Below are 10,160 nucleotides of genomic sequence, written 5' to 3'. Positions count from 1 at the left end.
ACATTTACATTCAGTCCAAATCGAATCCCAGCTATTTCTTATGGCTGCAATGTTTTCAATCAAATGCTGTATATTTTCTACTTCTACATCCAGTGTAACATCTGTGCCGCCTCAGTGCCACTTTCAGGCACAAATGTACGAATTTAAATTTAATTTTTAATTTTTAAAGAAGGAAACCAAATAATAAATTTGTATTTTTTTAATTTATTTAATTTTGTTTCCATTACTGTACACTCCGACGTAAGCTTGTGCAACCCTGTACACCTGTGCTTGTTCGCAGGCTTCAATTAGATACTGTTTGCTGACGATTTGTGATCGCAGCATCTCGGCCGCGGTTCGCGTCACGTTTTCTCCATGTAACATAATGACTTTCGTGTTAGCGAACGCTACCCTAACCCCACTGCTAGCAACTTTCATTTCTCGGAGGCAAGCATACGTAAGGGTTTTGCCGTCACGTATTGGACCAAGTTACAGCCAGCGGCGAAGCCTCGGGACGGTCCACATGACGTCTTTCCCAGGCGACAGCAAATTTAAACCCCCCTCCCCTCATCAACCACTGGAGGCTTCACGAGAACTCAAACCCGGAGCAACGACCCCCAGTGAACCCCGGGCGGAGACATTGTCTCCCCAAGGACATTCCCACTTGTCAAACAGAGCCCTCAGCGAAGTCTAGCGGCGGGAAAAATCCCTAACCTTGCTCTGAGCGCTGGTCGCGAGCGCGCCCACTGCACTCTAGCGGAGGTTTCTGTGACCCTCCAGGGAGGTTCTCGTCTTGCCCGCCAGAGTGCAATACTCATCCCTCCCATAAGAGACAGCTTGTCACAATCAACCTTGGCAGCAGTCGTAGTGCGATTGCGATTTTAGTTCGCCTACGACTCGCGTGAGAGCGCGGCGAACATGTTGTAGTCTGCTTCGCCCCTTCGGGCATCTCCGGACACCTTCGGGCAATCCACACCTCCCCCCCCCTTCTTTGGCTGGGGGCAGTTATTTCCTTTAATTAGGCACCCCGACGCCATTTTTTAAAGATTCGGCGGGCAGCATCTGGTCTGTGCGGACCACGCATCGCGATCCGCGAGAGTTAATCTCCGTTGTTCGTCTCAGACTCGACACTACGTCATGTAGTCGCCAACGTCAAGGCATAGAGGCCTCAATTTTCTAATTTTTAAATTTTGCTGCCCGCAATAGTTTATTTTTGTTAATCTAAATTATTTCATTTTCTCTGATCATGATTACCGAGAACTTCCGTGCCGCGAACTGCATTCCCTGCTCCTGGAGGCAGTCTACATGAACTTCACCCCGCTGTTTTGGGTAAGTAGTCGTCATCCCTACTCCCCCCCCCCCTTTTTTTGCCTTTCACTGGGCATAGTCTTGCCCAGGCTTAGCCGCCTGTTAACCAGTCTAAGTAATTTGGGACTTTGGTTGCAGTCAGCTCCAAAATCAGCCTCCAAAATCAGCCTCCAAAATCAGCCTCGAGGTTTAGCTCCCAGTTGAGGCCCAAGTTGAGGTCCAAAATTAGCTCCAAAATTAGCTTCGAAGATTATCTCCAAAATTAGCTGCAAGCTCCAAAATTAGCTGCAAGCTCCACTCCAAGTTTAACTCCGAGTTTATCTCCAAGTTTCTACTCAAAATGATTTCTTCTGGACTTTAATCTGCCGAAACCTTCGGTGCCAGGACACAGGATATAATTAAATTTCAATGTAATTGTTTATTTCTTTTGAGCCTGCGAGCTAACTTAAAACCAGTATTAAGTTCAAGATGTATTATTGTGTTACTTTTATATGTATTTTGTTGCCCCGGGGCTCCCTCCATTTTGTAATCAATATGTTTTAATACCAGTGTACTTAAAAGATAAAAAAAGTAAATTATTTTAGTAAAAAGGGCACTTATATAAATCAAAGCACCAGTCTTGTTATTTCATTAGTATTCATCCCCGATCCACATAGCCTACTAGAGTTGCTAGGAGGTTATAAATAAAATTCTTTTATACGAAGTCTGGGCACCTCTGTGATTATTGTTGTTATTGTTTTGTTTTCTGGGCTGATGCTTCCAAGGCCTTAATTTAATTATTCACTTTTGAGTGTTTACCTGCAGCCCAGCGTTCGTTATACATCTCTTGCTTGCAAAACCAAACTGGTGTCATTTATAGAAGTCAGGACTTTAAACCAAATTGAACCCATTAAAATGCACTCAAAATTTTCCAGGTAGCTCTGGATACCATTTAAATCAGCACGAACTTCCACAGTAAGGTTCAAGTCAAGAGCCTGATCAATTGCCTTCTTGATTCCTAGTAAGTGTGTTGCAAAAGGCTTAACACATTCAACTCTTGCATACCAGCGAGTAGTAGACATGCTATGCAGAGATCAGCCATTATTTTCCTCCAGTATTTGCCATCTCTGAGGGCTTGCAGAAAAAACAGTGAACAACTTCTGTAACATCCCGAAAAATTTTATAACTTCAACACAACTCTCGGCTGCATGAACTCCACACAAATTCAAGCTATGGCATGCACAAGGTGAGAAGATGGCAAGTGGATTTTCCTTTTTAATGTGAGCTTGAGCACCCTTGTACATGCCACTCATGTTGCTGCCATTATCGTATTCTTGACCATGATAATCACCAATGGGTATACGATGATGAGCTAATGTCTGAATTATTAGATCCGCAATGGAGGCACCAGTCTTTTGGTTGCAATTGACGAAAGCTTAAAATCTCTCGATGACATACTTGTTACTCTCATCACACAAGTAGACATAACGTATTATGAAGAATGTTTGTTCTATATGAGCTGAATCAGGTGTTGCATCGACTATGATAGAATAGTACTTCGCAGCTTCTCTCTGTTTTAAAATACAGCCTATAACATGGTTAGCGTAGCACTCAACGAATTCATTTTGAATTTCTACTGACAAATAATGCACCTGAAGTCGTCTATGTTCCATTTGAGATTCCTTTACATTTTTTAAGTGTTCTAAAAGTAATGGATCATAGTGGCTTATCAACTCTAATATTCCAAAAAAGTTTCCATTTCTGGGATCGCCAATCAAATTACTTTCCCCACGAAAAGCCAAGCCACGTTCTCCAAGGAATATGATAACATCGAGAAACCTACAGAGTAATTGTTTCCAAACTTCAACTTGAGACTGAATATTGCGCAGTAGTAATTTGTTAACAGTAACTTCTTTACCCAGCTTAATTTCCGAACTGCGCCATTCTACATAGCAGCTTTTGTGATTGATGCTGCTTTCATGCTCTGGAAGTTTGCCATAAAGCCTTTTCCAGTTTTTGCAGGATTCCCAACCAATGGAAGTCGACAGAACAGAACGACTTGATGGTGGCAACTTACTAAACAAACTGCAAGGAAAACATAATAAAGCTTGTTTTGCATCACTTCATACAAGCCCGTCATGTGGCAAAACTTCTCCATTTTTCAATTTGCAGTACAGAATATTGACAGGGAATGCATGGTCTCCTGCGTCAGTAGGCAGTGTCTTAGGGTTTGCTTTCGGCCCTCGCCGAACAGCATCTTCAACATCATTTGAAGAGGGGTTTGTCTTAAGCAGACCAATATCAAAATCCAGCAGTTTTCCCCCTTGGATTGGGTCTTCTTTGTTTGTTTGATTTGAAGATGAGTTACCAATTGAATCTATATCAAGATGTGGCCATCTGCAAAATCCTCCTGCGGTGATGCTCTATGCATCAAATCATGAGAACTGCAGGGTACTTCTTTCTCCAAGTTACCACCATTTGTGTTAGCACTTGTTACAAGGTCGTCACGTGAACTCTCTGTGAAACTGCTAAGAGCATTTTCAGTTTTATCAGAGTGTACAGTGGAGATAACGCTGCATGTCATGACATTGTCATCTAACCCATGAGTAATATCATCAGTTTGATTGCTTCTATCATTAACATTTTCCAAGTCTGATCTGTTGTCCTCCGATTTAGCTGTAACTACAAAGCCTGTAATATATCTCTGGCCACGACTAAAAATCTTGTCCCGAGCAGCCTTTTCTTTTCTTTTCTGTGCCCCAGATTTATGATGGTATTCCATGATAGTTACCACTTCAAAAATTACCATACCTAAAAAAAAATACCAGTTAACTTAATGCTAACACAATTATCAGTTTTAACAGATTTTACTAGGTTGGTTATAGTAAAGGATTAATTTTTTTTGCATCTATTTAAAACTTTTATATTTATAGGATTGTGCAATTGTAACCTTTCCCCCACGAAACGAAAAAAGAAAATTTATGAAGTTTCGCGAAAGTGAAACGAAAACGAAAGTTCTTGTTAGATGAATCCAGCTTTTATTTATTGACACTACCTATATTATAAACATTTTAATACGCAGAGAAAAAGTGCGTAAAATATGAATAAAGTTGACCACTCTGTACATTTCAAAATTGTACATTCAGAAGTAAATATGTACCTACTCTGCTGTTTGATAGCACAAATGAATCAGGTATTTTTTTTTTCAAATGTTACATGATTTTGTTACGATGCCACAACGTGAGTGCAATACTATTTTTGTCAGCGTCTGACTGAATAGTACCTGGCTATTCACATTGTTGTCCATGTTTGTTTACTCTTTATTGCGATTTCACTGAAGAGCAAAAATAAACACGCACACTATTTAAATAGCACTTAAATAAATCTTAATATAAATCTTTTCAAATAGATAGTAGGTATATTGTTTGCATTACTTGCATATGTGAATGTGGTTAAAATATATTGAATTTTTTTTTCTGAATCAATTAAAAAGAAACGAACTTTGTTAAACTATGAAACATTTGTTTAGATTGAAATATTTCGCTTATTTACGAATTTAGATAACTGAAATTCTAATTGAAATTAAAGTGGCGAAATTTTGATTTCGAAGTAACTTACCAAACATTCGCACAACCCTAAATTAATTTAATATATAATTGATTGATTGTAGACTGTAGACATGATATTGTGTAAACTGCAGAGACTGATTTTAACATGGAAACAGGCACATACACAGACGTTATGATTTATGAACAACATTACATGTGCTTAAACTGCAGAGCAGATAACTAGATGCACTTGACTTACCAAGGCCAACTATTGAATTCTTGGAATTGTTCGCACAATCGTAAAAGTCACGTTGCATGAGTTATAATATACTACATTTTTTATAGCACTAACACACTCACACAGCGACCCATGCTTCATGCCTACATGTAAATGTAACTTTATTTTATCAGCACCTGGTACTAGCAGTCCAGTCAGTCAAGTCTCGCTGGCTCGCTGCTTGCTAGACAGTACATAATTTACCCGGTTTTTTTTATGGCAAGTAAGCGCTTTTTAAAACCATCACTACGGGAATAATATCCAATAACATATTTTATAAAGGTCTCAGACAATAAAAATGATTGCAGTGCAAAGTATACATACTATTAATAGTCATTTAAATCTAGCATCGCCTTTTCAGAACGCAAATGTTGACATACTATGCTCGGGCCCCGGGGATTTTACCCCTGCTTCCCCCCCCCCCCCCCCCTCTCGACGGGCCTGATTGTGTCTATGATTTCAAAATATAATCGTCTGCAACAAGTATTCTTGTCATCCGAAATGTTATCTATCTATTCTTTTTTTGGGCTGACTATATTCTGTCAAGCTAGTACCAAATTATCCTCAATTTTGCACCAGAAATCATCGAAACTATCACGTAGTTTCTCAAGATATTGCTGAAATTGTTCTACCCTTTCAATGTGTTTTTAACACCACATAAAATAAAAAAAATTCTAAACCTTGTTCATGATGCGTTTATAATATCTCGCACTTTAACCACGTTTAAATTATTGATAATCGCTGTACGTTACATGATTAAAACAAGAAAGCTGTTGACAGGCCAATCATGGCGCTAAGATCGTCGTAGGGCGGGTACAGACTAGAACATTTCAACGGACAGAACATTGTTCGCGAACATGTTTGCAACCAATGTGGACGGGAAAACGAACATTTCCCCGTAACAAAAAATGTTCGGTTGTTTGTTCGGTTGCGATCCGATATTTGTCGGTTTTTGCCCGTCACATCAAAGGATGTTCGCCGTGGCTCGGATAACAGTCTGGACGTCGCTGCGAACACTTCTTGCGAACATTCAGTTGTCGACGTGGAGCGGTGTTGTCTTCACGGAGTTAGTAGCGGTGCGTGACTCTTTTGTTATATGAGAATGGAGTGGTCCAAGGAAGATCAAATAAAACTGATAGATTTGTATAAACAACAAACAGTGATATGGGACCCAAACAATGTTAATCATTTCAACAAAATTAGAAAACAAGACGCGTGGGAAGAAATCGGAGCCGAAATGGACAGAGATGTGGACGAATGTAAGAAGAAAATGGAGAGTTTGCTATCAGCATTAAGAAGGGAGAGGAAGAAAATGAAAGACACTGCTGGAACTGGAAAAGGTGGGTTCATTTCAGTTTTATTTTGTAAAGTGGATTCTTTTAAAACATTAGTACATTTTGATTACGTAAACAAAATTTTAAGTCGCACAAATTGTTCTACAAACAGTAATTTGTTACAGGAACTGACGAAATGTACAGAAGTTCCTGGTTCGCTTTCGAAAGTCTACGTTTCTTGCTGGACAAAAATAAACCAAGAAAGACAATTTCGACGGTAAGTACAAGTTGCTTGGTACCAAACGTTCATACTAAGCATATTCATCTTGCCACGTTACTTTCCCTTCTCGTGTAAAATACTCCGCCAACTCTTCCCTTACGTCAAGTACCGCATTCTTTGATCTGCGGGGAACCCTTGTAACTGGCAACAACGAACCCATATCTGTACCATCATCCCTCCAACGCCCGTGTATTACGTCTCCCGCTTCTTCATTATCAAATGTTCCCGGGGGTGTGTAAACTGTAGCAGATTCTGGTCTTTTTCTCAAGAAATTGTGAAGCAAGGCAACAGTCATTACAACTCGCTCAGCATTTTGTGGTTCTAAGAGAAGAGGTTTCCTCAGCACGCGAAAAACTGAAGATGCAATGCCGAACACGTTTTCCACAACCCTGCGAGTACTGCACAACCTGTAGTTAAAAATCCGTTCCTTTGTCCCTTTACGATGATAACCAGCATATACCTTCATAAGGTTGCCCGACAAAGGAAATGCTTCATCCCCAATAAAAAAATATGGGATATCTGTGTTTCTGTTCCTCAATGGGGCGGCGGGAGGAAGATGCAATGAGTTCGATGCAATCCTTTTGCCCAGCTCAGAATTTGCAAATACGCCACCATCCGATATTCGGCCTTGGCATCCCACATCTACAAATAAGAAATTGTAATTGGCATCTACCAAAGCAAAAAGTACTATACTGAAAAATCCTTTGTAGTTTATGTACTCGCTTCCACTATTCATAGGTGACTGTAATACAACGTGTTTACCGTCGAGCGCGCCTACACAATGTGGGAAATGCCACTTGCTTTCAAATTCTCTTGCTACTGCCGCCCATTCTTCTTCAGTAGTAGGAATCTGTAACAGATATATTCAGAACCACATGTAACGACCGGTTGTTATAATTCTCCTTTGACATTTATCCCATTTATTTCATTTACATGTTTATGTTTCTGCCTAACTCAGTGGCAACTAGTCCAATGAAGGGGACGCAGAAACATTATTATACACACGTATTTGACTTGAAATTTTGCAAAATGCAAGAATTACTGTTGTGTGGTGTAATAACAATTTAAACGATGTAGCTATAAAACCAGTGAAACATTATTTGGCTCAAACGATAATTTATTTATAATTACTTATTATGACATTTTTCAGATGCGAGTAGAAAGCGAAGAGAGAGACGTAGAATGTGGTGCAGTTGGAGAATCAGCACAGGAAACTGTACCGAAAAAGAAGAAGCAGCGAGTCGAAGATGCACGTCTGGACAAAGCCTTTCATATATTGTCGTCCACCGCGAGTCAGCTTAACGATGAGTGCCAACATTTTGGAAATTTGGTCGCATCTAAGTTGAGACAGTACAACGTTGATACTAGATGTACAATTGAAAATGACATTATGGGTATTTTCCTTCGCGCTAACAGGGGTTTCTACAATAACACTCAGAATTTTATACAACCACACTATCCATGTCATTTTCCATCGGACAACTCTGTCATGCAGTCAAACACTGTATTGTCCAACCCTACAACACCGTGTCCTTCAGCAGGATCACCTACCTTGACGTCTGATGATGATGATTTCATTATTCACGATCTCTTATAAAATATTTTTGTTTTAATTACAGTGCTCCTAATGATTTGTAACACAGTGTAAACAACTTTGTCATTTCTTATAAATAAATGTAGAAAATTACGTTAATAAATCTTTCAATTACACAGTACCGCAGAATAAGTCAATACTTACCTTAATGTAATCCTCAAGTCCTTCGATGAGAGCAGAACACACTTCAGGAATAACTGTGCTGATAGTCTGTTTTGAAATTTTAAATACATACTGAAGGCTGGTATACGAATCACCAGTTGCTAAAAAACGTAATGTCAATGCCAGTCTTTCTGTAATTGGAATTGCTTTTCTGAACGACGTATCTCTCTTACCAATTTTCGCTCCTATCAAATTGATCAACCACTCAAAATCTGATGGGTGCATTCTTGTAAAGTTCTTGTAAAGACCACTGACTGACTGAAAACTTAAGTCTGCCAACAAGTTCGAGCCACTATATGTTGTCCTACTTTCATACAGTTTTGTAATCCACCAACGGCGAGATTTCCTTCGCTTTTTAACCGCATAGTGAATGTAAATATATACAGCTGCTGCTACTTGCGCCTGTGTACTCATCGTGCCACTGCTAAGTACGGAATGGGTCACAGGGAACACACCTCGAACAATGTTCGCAAACAATGTTCTTTCGAAATCTGAACACTGTTCGTAAAATGTGTCGAACACTGTTCGCTGTTCTGTTCGCTAAAATGTTCTAGTCTGTACCCGCCTGTAGAGGAGAGTTTCCCCTTTCCCCGCTTCGATAAGTGGTGTCTGAATTTCCAGTCGGCTGATAGTGGCTGCAAGCAGGAAGCTATCTGCTTAAAGCGTGCACGGCTGGGTTGTCAACTTACAGGCGGATGGTAACGGGATGCCCAGCTGAGCGGACCTCCGCCCTCCCTCTGGCACGCACATTCGTGGGAGGGGGTGACGGTCTGGCCAATAAGAGCTCACAGCTGCCTGTATTCAAGAGGAGAAGTGCTTACAGAGGGGTGTCGCACTGCCGCAGAGGGGAGAGGGCGAGTAGGCAGCTCGGACAGCTTCAGCCAACCTGTAGTGATTCCGTGCTGTTAGGGAGGGGTATCCACTGTCTAACAATTACAAACAGCGATGCTTCAATGAGGCGGTATGATAACAGACTGTGTGTTAGCTATTCAAGCGTTTATCATTGATAGATGCCACTTCAGAATGCATTACCACATATGTAGGACATTTTCAAACTGTAAGCACTGCTTACAATGCTTACGTAGAATATTCGCCCCTGACTTTGAGATAAATGAGGTTATGAATAGTCAAGTTAGAAACTCTATAAAATGGAAACCAGATGATGTTGCCTCAAAGTTAATACTTTGCATTAGGGGAGAGTGGGGGAATGAGGCCCAGTGGGTAATTAGGCCCACGTCTTTGTAAGAGAAACTACTGACAATTTTCCGCTCCATTTAGTGCTGCCACAAAGCGACTGTAGTGTTTATTCTATAGTGGAAATTTGGCTGTCAAGCTGTACGTACGCGCCTGTCTGTGATGAATTTTGTAAATCGCGCATATTTCTTCTAGTTGAAGTCCTTCTTCTCTTTGAAGGTAAGTCTCATTTTACTGAGCGAAATGTTTCAGTTGTTATTTGGTTACTATCTATTTTCTTTTAAGAACAGGCACATGTGAAAAAAAAACCGTCTTTGTTAGCAGGTAACTATTGTTGTTAGGTTAAACATGACATGGCGTCGAGGGGTTATGGGGCTCAGTTGTGGTTCTCATTACCCCTCAAGTGAGCCCCATTTCCCCACATTAAATTAAATACGAAACCTTTTCAACTTATTTAATTATAAGAAAATTATTTTATGCTAAGTTTTACAAATATTTAAATACATATAATTCACATTTCATAAGTACATAATTAATAAATGAGATAAAACTGCTTACAGATGTT

At 40.0% G+C, this 10,160-nt stretch overlaps 1 long non-coding RNA gene across 1 annotated transcript; it reads left to right on the top strand.

Annotated features, from left to right (window-relative positions):
* The first annotated feature begins 6,133 nt into the window (after window positions 1-6,133).
* LOC134533309 (uncharacterized) lies at window positions 6,134-8,167 on the top strand. The gene is made up of 3 exons (XR_010075303.1): window positions 6,134-6,431; window positions 6,551-6,642; window positions 7,796-8,167. It is a non-coding gene; the product is annotated as an uncharacterized LOC134533309 (long non-coding RNA).
* Window positions 8,168-10,160: the final 1,993 nt, after the last annotated feature.

This window comes from Bacillus rossius, chromosome 6, assembly GCF_032445375.1.
Source record: "Bacillus rossius redtenbacheri isolate Brsri chromosome 6, Brsri_v3, whole genome shotgun sequence".
NCBI lineage: Eukaryota > Metazoa > Arthropoda > Insecta > Phasmatodea > Bacillidae > Bacillus > Bacillus rossius.
Note: the sequence above shows the minus strand (reverse complement) of the source record. Positions and strands in the feature narration are given on the sequence as shown.